The sequence below is a fragment of the Eublepharis macularius genome, chromosome 11, assembly GCF_028583425.1.
Source record: "Eublepharis macularius isolate TG4126 chromosome 11, MPM_Emac_v1.0, whole genome shotgun sequence".
NCBI classification, from domain to species: domain Eukaryota; kingdom Metazoa; phylum Chordata; class Lepidosauria; order Squamata; family Eublepharidae; genus Eublepharis; species Eublepharis macularius.
Window position 1 is genome coordinate 58,380,696 of NC_072800.1, and position 12,818 is coordinate 58,393,513.

The following is a 12,818-nucleotide window of genomic DNA, read 5'->3' on the forward strand; positions in this document are numbered from 1 at the left end:
CCAAGATTTGGTTCCAATAAACTGTGTAGTTCACAGATCACAAGTAGACCTTTACATGTATTCTTTAGGTGTACATTGATAATTCTGTGACATCATTATTCTAACGGAAGGTCCAGATCACCATTGTATCCGTTTCCAAACTCTTTCTCAAAGAACACAGTTGTCAAAGTTTCATGCAGCTACCACTCCATATTAGTCATCAGTTTTCCAATTTTCACCATTGCGAGCTTGTATGAAATAATTAATGTGTACATGGTGCTAGGAAGCATTTGCACTTTAATACCTGTTGCAATATTAATAGAGCACTTGAAGCACTGGACACTTTATGTATGGACTTTGGAGCATATATGACGCCTGCAAAATAATTTTTCCTAGAACTGGTTACATGTGGTATAGTTCTGTTAAATTATGCAATTACTGTATATAAAATAGGGAGACATTGTTATTGCACGGGAAATTGTGTTTTGTTGCTGCCTCTCTCTGACTGACATATTGGCTCTGACACTTGGCCTGACTTCTGGACTCTCATTTGCTGGCTCCTTGGCTACTGACTTTCTAGCAACTAACCTTGGGACCATCTGCAGTACCAGTGAGCCACCTGCCTGCCATGGCCAGCCCTGAGCATGACAGGAGCCTTCCCTGCACACTCTGTTGGCAATATAGCCAATAGACAGCTTGTTTGGGTGAACACCCTTCATCCTTGGATGTCTCAGGGTCCTTGTTAATTTTCCTACCTCCTTATTTGACCTTGCACATTCCTGCCACAAGAGGGCCTAGCTTATCTTAGCTCCTCTCTTCCCACCTGCTGACAATGTCATGCACCATCCTCCACATATCAATTAAAAACAATTTGCAGCTCTCCATAGATAGATGCACCCATTCTCTTTACAGGAGTGAAAGGTCAAATCATACTCCCAGATCTGGGAATAAAAACTTCCCATCTGCCATGACTGCCCTCTCCAAATCTTAAATTCGGCCTTTCCCAGCTTACCTGGCTAATATTCCCTATTCCACACCCGACTCTGGAGCATAACCAACCAGGCACCAGTTCCAGAGCAGTATGTTCTCCTTGTGGCTCAGGGGCTGCTCACATTCTGAACATCTTTTTGTATCTGAACCAAGCCAGCTCAGAATGCTCCAGGTAAGGTCTGTGAATAATGTCCTGGTACTTTACCAGGCCAGGGCCCCTTCCAGCTTGAACCTGAAGATTCAAATGCTCATCACTCAACCAATTGGTCTATGTCTACGCCACATACTTATGCTTAATCTTATCCTGCTTCTCACTCTGCTCTTTACCACCATCCATCTGCTCAACTTCCCTATGCAGGATAGAAAATAAATCAACATATTTTCCCCTCCAAATCTTCACTTTGATTGCAGGAAGCAGGTGATCACCCGGAGCTCACTGTAGTCCGTGGCTGCTGGGGAAACCGATCCTTAACTCCACCTATGGTTTCTGTGTCTCTGTCACCTTGCCCCTCACCAGATGCTCCAAAAGCTGGTCCTATAATCCCCTGTTTTTCCTGATCCTCAGATTCAGTTCATGAGTTTGAAGAGGCATGTGCCTTTGTTGACTCAAGAGATAGGCAAATGTACTCCCTTTGGGAAGGGGTATTTTTGGCATTATGAGCCTTTCTATTTTGCCTATTCTTGTTGCTATTGTTCCCAGTTCTTTTCTTTCATAGTATCTATTTAACATTTGAGCACCATTTAAATATGACATGCTCTTTATATGCCATTAATATAAAAATAATGGGGGAATGTTGCATGATGAAACAGAAAATGGTACAAAAATGAAGATGCACAAGTTCAGTTTGCAGTAGGGAAAAGTGAAATTGAAACAGGTGTTTTTGAACCGATATTGCAAGTGCAACATTCAGTAGTATCCTGTGGTAGTAATAGTGACACATACTAGTATTTGAGACACTTTTTGGGAGAATAAGCTATTTAAATAAATAAATACACACAATTCCTTATGCTGTGATTTTTTAAAAAAAACTTACTTTTATTAATGTGATCTTGAACTTGATTCCTTATGTGGAAGAATCTGGAAAATAAAAGTTAATATGGAACTATATGGAAATAGCCTCCTATGTACTGCTAAAATATTTACCCAAAACAGCACAGGTACGTACAGCAGGATAGCAATATTAAGTTTTGTAATAAAAAGTTTCCAGAACAGGCAAAGTGAGGCTAGGTACTGTTAGAAAAAGGATGTGCATTCTATATGTCCTCTGGATGCATGTGCACCCAGTTAATAATAAAAAACACATTTATCTTCTTGGCAAGTACCACCGAGCTAATACACTTGCAGATGGGCAAGCTGTGTTCTGTTCTCACTCATTCATCATCAGAAAAATAACTGGTTAAGGTCCAATTCCAGAAACTTTATTGTTCAAAATGATGCTAGAACCAGAATGATATCCTTTGGATTTAGAAGCCTCAACTGATATTCTCAGGAGTTCCTTGGCCTCTATAGGACCTTACAAGCAGTGTGAACCAGAGCTGAGAAACTGTAGGTTGGAATTCCTAAGCCTTTTTGCACACCAAAGACATCATTGGGCAAACAAAAAAGGCCCCTGTATTTACTGCGCTTATCCTGGGTGGATTCCATGCAACCAACAGAGGACACAAAGGGACACCAGGAAGGTTTAGACTTGCCAACTGTTGGAATTTTAAATTCCAGTTCCCTGGAGCATCCACAAAGGGTAGAACCCAGAGTAAGTTCAGCAGTGGGGACCAGCATTTTTTGATAAATCTAGGCCACAGCTCAGTGCAAAAAACAGTCATTTTTATTTCAGATTTACAACTGAGAAAAGGGTTAAGACAAAGAGGCGAAATGGACGCACTTTTCAAGCAAAGGGACTATAGGTAGACTTACCCAGCTTTACTCAGAATTGGATCAGGATCACTGAATGTTTGGGTGGAAAAATTGTCCTTTTCCAAGTTCCAATGGACTTGTAATGTAAAATCATATTTTTAACATGTGCAGAATGTGCTTTTAGTTAAAGTCTTCTTTTTGTCAAAATAGGTAGTAATACATAGGCTTATTAGAAGAACATCACTATAAGTTTTAAGATATCAATAAATAAAGGTGTGTGCATGCATGCGTGTGCATGTATACAGGGAGAAAATGCAAGCTCTCTAGATTACAAATCTTGGTCAGATAAGCTTAGGGGCTGCACAGCTTCTTTCCCCTGAGATTCTATAGCTTCCTTTGGCTGTCGAATAGAGTCTCAGAAATGAAAAAGAAGCCTTGTCTATATTAGCATACAGAACCAAAAATACACAAAGTGGGAACAGAAAGAAATGCACTGGTCCTAGTCCTGCCTACATGCCTCATTGCACATAAGCACAGTGCCCACAGAGAGTGTTCAAAAACACTCTCTGTTCCTGATTATGGGGTTACATTCTATTGCATATAGCCTAAGTGTAACAAAGTGGAATACAAGGACCAAGAAGATCAAACACATTGTGGGGGATAGAGCCAGAAAGTCAACCCTGACTACCCCTTTATGTGTACTGATCTTCATACCAATTGTCTCCATATGGGCTTTTCCTGCTCAGGGTGGGACCGAGACATCAGATTGGATGAGAAGTTGTCCAGTGCACATTCATGTAGTCTGCCCAAGCCAGTGGCCCTCTAAGGGCAGGCTGGAGGAAAAGCAGCATCTCTGGACTTGAGTCTCAGTGTCAGCAGCAGTCCAGCCAGAAACTTACCCTCCCAACAGCCTCTAATCTCACTATCAACATCCCATTTGCTGGAGACACCAAAGCCCAGCCAGGAAGTTGTACATTGTCAAAGAGTGCAAGTTCTCAGAAAGTCTCAGGTTTAATTCCTGAAAATGTCAGCCAAAAGATCAGGTATTAGGGGATGTGAAAGACTTCAGCTGGACACCCGAGACAGCCACTGATATTCAGAGTAGACAAGACTGACTTTGATGGATGGTCTGAATCAGTATAAGGCAGCTTCATGTGGAGTAAGAGCAAAACAACCTGGCAGACCAGGCTTTTGTTAGTCAGTGGGGTAGGAGGAGGCTCATCTTTGGGCTAACTATCCTGAGGTGGTGGAAAGTTGAACCCCAGTTGGCCAACTCTTTTGAAGTGGTTCTTCTGTACAACTAGTAACTTCCTTGGGTTGTAGTGTAGTACTAGTTTCTATTATTATTATAGACATCAAAGGTGATGTTATATAAAATCTTGTACAATTTCTTTCTGCTATGCAGATGGCCTGGACCTTAAACCTAATATATCTTTTGGATATTTATGAGATTTCTTGTATTTGCCCCCCTTCCAATCAAACAAGCTTAGCTGAAATATCACAAATCAACAACAACTAATGAAATGAAAATATTTTGGGTACTCATTGCAAATCAATGTAGATTGAAATAAATATTAAAGAAGAAATCATAAGCTCAAATATATGTGATCCCTTTCCAGTTTGAAGTAAAACGGAACAATTGTATTTACTCTACAAAATACTTTACTTCCTTTTATAATGAGAATTTCATTTTCATTGCAAAGTAATATTTATATAATCCTAACAAGTATTTCTAACCAGACCCCAAAATTGCTGGAATCGCTAAGCTCTTTAGAATGTAATTTAGGTTCTCAAAGCTTTTACATTTTTAAAGAAAGGAACAAATACAAGGGCATATAAAATGAAGAAATCCAAGGGTACATGCACACAATGTTCTGAGAAGGAGAAAATAAGAAGTCCAAGCTTTTTTACTGTGCTCTTCAAGTAATTCAGGCAGATCCCTCCTTCACTGTATCTTCACACTTACAGATTATTGGAGGCTTGGAGCAGGATGGGGAACAGATCCCATTCCCAGCATCAGCTGACCCATCTGCCAGCCAATTATGACCCCCTCACCCCCTCTGCAAGCATCCCACCTGCTGAGGAGTGAACCGTGGGATGACAGTAAGCATTATTCCACATGGGCATAAACTTCTACATAGATCTCCTGCCACCTGGGAGCAAACCTGCTCAACAACTCCCGAGCTGGACTTGTCCCAGCTATGAGGAAGCAGTGCACACAGGCACTGCTTCCCACCAAAGGGATCCATGCCCCATGTCAAACTGCCACAAGAGTCACAAGATGGCTCCCACCAAAGCTCCTAAAGGTACAACCAATCCTGTGGGCCACCCTGCATGTCCTGTAAACAGATATCCTGCCTCCAGCTGGAGAGGTGTGCCCCATCAGGATGGAACAATTCCTCCAGCCTGAAAGAAATGTCCAGGGGTGGAATAACATGCCCCCCCTTTGCCTCAACAAAATGCCTCACTGCCCTGGCCACTTTCCTTCTGGCCACAGCACTCCTGTCTGGGCAGACCTCCCATAGGCAGGAGCACCTCTCTAGTAAGTCGTACCAGGGGAGGTGCATGTCTGAAAAATGTACGGAAATGAATTATACCCCCTTAAAAAACCTTCACCAAGAAGACTGACGAAAAGATAAAGCTGGAAAACTTCTCTCTGACCTCTAGTCTCCCATGGGGAAGGTGTAAGGACCCTGCAAAGATATTTTACAACAAACTCCAATGGTTGGTTTAATGAAGATTTATTATAAAAATCCAGTTCAAGGTATAACAAAGACTTTGTTAGGAATGACACAGTATCAACAAACATTAGTACATGTAGCTCAAAGTATTGCCCCCCCCCCATCGTTCTGGGGGTTGGACATTCTGCCTGTGAGAATCTAGACACTCAAGGTTGACTTGTCAGCTCCCGGCAAAACATTTTCTGCAAAGAAAAAGAACCTACAGCTATCTAATCCCCCAGGCCGGCGGATGCCAACCTCCTGACATTTTCTGCCGCCCCGAAAATTAGCCTCCCCCCAGGTTTTGTGGGTATTTTTCGTGAAAATCTCTTAAGAGCCCTGGGGGCTCTAATGTCTATGGCTTTGATCCACTCAGCTTGACTCTTAGGGGAAAACTTCCATTGCATGAGATAATAAAGTACTCCTCTTGTAAGCTTAGAATCTAAAACTGAGTCAATTTCATAATGTGATTGTCCGTCTGTCATTAGAGGAGGGGGCTGGGCTGGTGCAGGGTGTCACTTGTTTTCTCCAGGATCTTTCTTTAGTAAACTGGAATGAAATACTGGATGAGCCTTTTTCAGACTCCTTGGGAGATCTAATTCCACTGTTACTGCATTTATTATTTTCAGCACCTTAAAGGGGCCTATATATGTCCAACTGAGTTTTTTGCTTGGCTGGGTGCCCTTTAGATTCTTTGTAGCCACATACACCTTGTTCCCTACTTTCAAATCCCATAGGGGAGATCTGTGCTTATCTGCTTGTTCTTTATAATCCATTTTAGCTTGTTCCAAAGTTTCCTTTATGACTTTCCACCACCATTGTTGCAAGTCCCCCCTTGATCAACTGTATCTTGCTCTAGTTAAGGCATGGGTTTTCCTTCAAAACCCTGAGTGACCTTGAAGGGGGTGGCTCCAATTGAACTGTGTATACTGTTATTGTAACAATACAATACAACAAACGGGAGAAAATCCAGCCAGTTATCTTGTTGATAATTAATATAACATCTTAGAAACTATTCCAATATCAGATTTGTTTTTTTCACTTTGTCCATCACTCTGTGGGTGATGACTTGAACTCAGTCCTTGATAATTTTCAGTAATTTTGAGCAACTCCTGCCAAAAGGTGGCAACAAACTGGGGACCCCTGTTGGAGATCACCTTGGTCAGGAAGGAATACAAATGTACCACAAGTTGCATAAAGAGGTTAGCTAGTTTTCTTGCAGTGGGGATTTTTGAGAAGGGCACAAAATGTGCTTGGTCGTGGCCTCACTACCTTTGCCAATGCTTCCGCATTGGGCCCATGCTCTGTGGCGGGGTCTTTAAGTTCCAACTCACCTGCTGGCAGTCTCCCATTCCCAGCCTCCACCCCTATTCCAGCCATTGCTCAGGCAGCAGGGTTCAACAGGCTCTAGGGTTCATGTACACAGAGTTGGAGAAGGAAAACAATGATTCCTAACAAATTGTAAGGACCCTGCCAAGATATTTTACAACAAACACCACTGGTTAGTTTAATGAAGATTTATTATAAAAATCCAGTTCAAGGTATAACAAAGACTTTGTTAGGAATGACCTAGTATCAACAAACATTAGTACATGTAGCACAAAGTACTGTTCTCCCTTTCTGGGGGTTGGACATTCTGCCTGTGAGAATCTAGGCATTCAAGGTCGTCTTGTCAGCTACCAGCTAAACATCCTCTGCAAGGAAAAAGAAACTACAGCTGTCTCATCCCCCAGGCAGTGGGAGGGGGGTAGAAAGGTTGATGCCAACCTCCTGACAGAAGGTATTTCTTTTCCTAAGGAGAATTCAAATATGTGCATTCATGCTGCAGCCTGAAGTGGTACCACCGGACACTGCATTAACACCTCTGAATGAACCTGAAAAAACTCCACCTATGACGCAGATCCAGAGAAGTTAGCCGTGATAGTAGAGAGTCCAGTAGCACCTTTAAGACTAACCAACTTATTTGTAGCATAAGCCTTCGAGAACCCCAGCTCCACCTAGGGCAGTCAAGTTTGACTGCGAGCAGGAGCAAAGCCTATCTGTCCAAATGTCCCGAAAGAACCTTCACTGGGACACAATACCTTGCCAACTTTTAATATCATTCAATTCAGTTTCAAAATATTTTTTCATCTGATTGAAATATAGAGTCATAGATTGAAATATCTGAATTAGAAAAGATGTCCCAGGTGAACTATATGCTATGTAAATGTATTGCTGAGCCATCAATCACTTTAATATAGGGAAGCCAAGCATGTAGAAAGAGAATGTGAAATACCAATGTGTGAGATCGGAGAAAAACTTGCATGAGACAGTAATACTGAAATGTACATGAATACCAAATCTATAGCTGGTTATAATTAGAACAAAATGATTACATGATACATGCACTTGGAGTTTGGGGGGAAATCCTTGCTGCAATGGGAAAAAGTCCTCAAGTAATTAGAAACATCTTTTCCAAGGCTCATTCATACTAACTGCATCTTTGCAATGTAAAGTAGTTGCAAATCCAGTTCACATAAGCTCCTAAATCCAGTTTATGGATGTTTTGCATCACTGGAGGCAACATAATGCAGACAGAATACATCAGCCTAAGCAAGTTGCTGGATATAGGGTCCTTACTTTATCAACTGTGTATCTTGACAAGCTTCTCTTTAAAAAAGGAAAGAATACAGAGTCAGTGCCAAAGACTGGAGTGGGACTGTAAATTTCTCCTTCCCAAGCATCTTTCAGAAGATCCAGTGTAATCCCCTTGGAGGTACGAGGGAATTTTGAATAAAATGGAATTTAGCAGCAGATTCTCTGGTCTGTCTTGGTGAATGCCCAGAAAAGCAGGTAGGTAAACTTAGGAGCAGGTCCAGCAGATCCCAGAAGTGCCTGGCAAAAGTTTTTTGCCAAAAATAGTCCAATAATTCAGTTGACCCATGCCAGTTACATAAATCCTCCACACATGCATTGCAAGACTTACTAGTAGGGATGTGCGTTTCGGCATTCAGAATGCCGAAAGAATGCCGAAACAAAAGTGTTTCGGCTTCTTTCAGGGAATGCCGAAACGTTTCGGGGAATCCCGAAACGTTTCGGGTAGCCGAAAGAAAAAAGCCGAAACGTTTCGGGATTCTTTCGTCTTTCATTCGGCTTTTCAATGGGAAAATGCCTCCGTCTTCCCGGACGTCTGGGGGAGGCATCTTCCCACCGAATAAGCCCAAAATTGGTGGGGACCTTCCTCTAACCCTTCTCTAACAACCACCCAAGTTTCAGACAGATTGGACTTTGGGGGGCCATGTTATGGCCCCCCAAAGCAGGTCCCCCCATCCTCCCATAAAGGAGCATCTTCTTCATTATTTCCTATGGGGAAAAAATGAAGAAGCAGGCTTCCTTTGCCAGGGGTGGCATTTTGCATGCAAAATGCCCCCTTACCCTCAGGGGCCCTTCTCCCACCCCTCCTCCCACCCCCCACCAAGGCTCAGCCTGCTCCCACTTGGGGGGGCCATTTCATGGCCTCCCCAAGTAGGTGCTCTAATCTCTACCACTGACAGCTGGGGGAGGCTTGTGTTGCCAGAGGTGGCATTTTGCATGCAAAATGCCCCCCAACCCTCTGGGGCCCTTCTCCCACCCCTCCTCCCACCCCCCACCAAGGCTCAGCCTGCTCCCACTTGGGGGGGCCATTTCATGGCCTCCCCAAGTAGGTCCTCTCAGCCCCTAAATTCCACCCCTTACAGCTCCACACAAACCCAATTCCCCCCAGCTGCCACACACAGACCCAAATCCCCACATTAGCCCCTCACAGACCCAAATCCACCCCCACCTGCCCCACACCCATAACCCCAGGAACAGGCTGGCAAAGGCCAGCCCTCTCCCTTTGTTCCCTATGCTGGGAACTTCTAAACTCTCTTTCCCTGGGCAATTCTGCTCAGCCCAGGGGTGCCACAATGGTGGGCACACTTCTGAGTGCCAGCTGGTCCCTGTGAAAGAGCACCTGAACCACAGACACCCTCCCTCAAATTCCCCCACCACCTACAGAGATGGCTGGCCAGCCAGCCCCATTGTTCCCTATGATGGGAACCAACTGCACAACAAAGAATAAAACAAGAACAACACAAAATAAAGTTTTTTAAAAATTATTTTCTCCCTTCCAAAGTACAAGTAGGCAAAGCATTATGACACATAACACCAGCAGTCCCCCACACAGAAAAATAACACAACTCACTTAACATCAGAGAATCACAAAGCACGATTCCTGTCAAAAACACTTTATTTCTTGAACAGCTTTAGGCTACACAGCAGGGGGGGAACACCAAAGGGCATGGCAGCAGTATCTTACACAAAAATAACACAACTCACTTAACATCAGAGAATCACAAAAGCACAATTCCTGTCAAAAACACTTTATTTCTTGAACAGCTTTAGGCTACACAGCAGGGGGGGAACACCAAAGGGCATGGAAGCAGTATCTTACACAAAAATAACACAACTCACTTAACATCAGAGAATCACAAAAACACAATTCCTGGCAAAAAACACTTTATTTCTTGAACAGCTTTAGGCTACACAGCAGGGGGGGAACACCAAAGGGCATGGAAGCAGTATCTTACACAAAAATAACACAACTCACTTAACATCAGAGAATCACAAAAACACAATTCCTGGCAAAAACACTTTATTTCTTGAACAGCTTTAGGTTACACAGTAGGAGGGCACAAAAGGGCATGATAGCAATGTACTACAAAAAATAATACAACCCACTTCACCGTTTTTGACAGCAATTGTGTTTGTGTGATTCTCTGATGTGAAGTGAGTTGTGTTATTTTTGTGTAGTACACTGCTTTCCTGCTCTGTGGTGCCTTCCTACTGTGTAACCTAAAGCAGTTACAGAAATAAAGTGCTTTTGACAGCAATTTTTTGGGGTGATTCTTTAATGTGAAGTGAGTTGTGTTATTTTTGTGTAAGATACTGCTTCCATGCCCTTTGGTGTCCCCCCCCTGCTGTGTAGCCTAAAGCTGTTCAAGAAATAAAGTGTTTTTGTCAGGAATTGTGCTTTTGTGATTCTCTGATGTTAAGTGAGTTGTGTTATTTTTGTGTAAGATACTGCTGCCAAGCCCTTTGGTGTTCCCCCCTGCTGTGTAACCTAAAGCTGTTCAAGAAATAAAGTGTTTTTGACAGGAATCGTGCTTTGTGATTCTCTGATGTTAAGTGAGTTGTGTTATTTTTCTGTGTGGGGGACTGCTGGTGTAATGTGTCATAATGCTTTGCCTACTTGTACTTTGGAAGGGAGAAAATAATTTTTTAAAAACTTTATTTTGTGTTGTTCTTGTTTTATTCTTTGTTGTGCAGTTGGTTCCCATCATAGGGAACAATGGGGCTGGCTGGCCAGCTATCTCTGTAGGTGGTGGGGGAATTTGAGGGAGGGTGTCTGTGGTTCAGGTGTTCTTTCACAGGGACCAGCTGGCACTCAGAAGTGTGCCCACCATTGTGGCACCCCTGGGCTGTGCAGAATTGCCCAGGGAAAGAGAGTTTAGAAGTTCCCAGCATAGGGAACAAAGGGAGAGGGCTGGCCTTTGCCAGCCTGTTCCTGGGGTTATGGGTGTGGGGCAGGTGGGGGTGGATTTGGGTCTGTGAGGGGCTAATGTGGGGATTTGGGTCTGTGTGCGGCAGCTGGGGGGGAATTGGGTTTGTGTGGGGCTGTAAGGGGTGGACTTTAGGGGCTGAGAGGACCTACTTGGGGAGGCCATGAAATGGCCCCCCCAAGTGGGAGCAGTCTGAGCCTTGGTGTGGGGTGGGAGGAAGGGTGGGAGAAGGGCCCCAGAGGGCTGGGGGGCATTTTGCATGCAAAATGCCACCCCTGGCAACACAAGCCTCCCCCAGCTGTCAGTGGTAGAGATTAGAGCACCTACTTGGGGAGGCCATGAAATGGCCCCCCCAAGTGGGAGCAGGCTGAGCCTTGGTGGGGGGTGGGAGGAGGGGTGGGAGAAGGGCCCCAGAGGGTTGGGGGGCATTTTGCATGCAAAATGCCACCCCTGGCAACACAAGCCTCCCCCAGCTGTCAGTGGTAGAGATTAGAGCACCTACTTGGGGAGGCCATGAAATGGCCCCCCCAAGTGGGAGCAGGCTGAGCCTTGGTGGGGGGTGGGAGGAGGGGTGGGAGAAGGGCCCCTGAGGGTAAGGGGGCATTTTGCATGCAAAATGCCACCCCTGGCAAAGGAAGCCTGCTTCTTCATTTTTTCCCCATAGGAAATAATGAAGAAGATGCTCCTTTATGGGAGGATGGGGGGACCTGCTTTGGGGGGCCATAACATGGCCCCCCAAAGTCCAATCTGTCTGAAACTTGGGTGGTTGTTAGAGAAGGGTTAGAGGAAGGTCCCCACCAATTTTGGGCTTATTCGGTGGGAAAATGCCTCCTCCAGGCGTCCTGGAAGACGGAGGCATTTTCCCATAGAAAAAAGCCGAAAGAATGCCGAAATAATGCCGAAAGAATCCCGAATCCCGAATCCCGAAAGAGATTCTTGTTTCGGCTTTCAGCTTTAACGATAGAGAATTTTCTTTCGGCTTTCTACTTTCGGCTATAGCCGAAAATTTTTGGCTTGCACACCCCTACTTACTAGCCATTATGTTTTTGAGTGTTTTTGAGTTCAGAAGTGAAATTGCACAAATTAAAATGGATTTTGGAGTTCATCAAAATGCACATGGAAAGTCTGAAAAGACCCTGTATGCTTCTTTGGGCTCTAAGGAGGAAAGAGGGATACCATTGTCATAGGCTTGCAGTGGATAGTCCCAAGGTGAAATGACTCCTGGTTTCATTTTGACTCAGGGATGTCCAAAGAAACCCAAAACATTCCCAAAAGTTTAGGAGTAATGGAAATCTATCTCCTAAAATGTTGGGAGTGTTTTGAGTTTGGGAGAGGCAGCAGGAGAGCTAAGGTAGGAAGGAGGGAGGGACGGACAGAACATGCCTCAGCTGGGCTGTGGTACTGATGCTGCTCTGACACTTTAGATTTTAAAGATTCACAGCAGTATGCCTGGCTTCAGGAGTCATTGAAAACTGTGGCCCCTTAAAGTTTAGAGGGAGTGGAGGAAGAAAGAGTGATAGAGCTCACTTCAGCTGGGCTATGGTGCCAGTGCTGCTGTGGCCCTCTAGTCTTAGGGCATTTATACAACTGTAGCAGCAATAGCACCCTGGCCCACCTGACATGTGATCTCTTTTTCCCCCTTTCCATTTTCCCTCACAGCTCCTGCTGCCTTGGGGAAGGGGCAGTGTATGCACTAAAAATTATATTTTAATCACC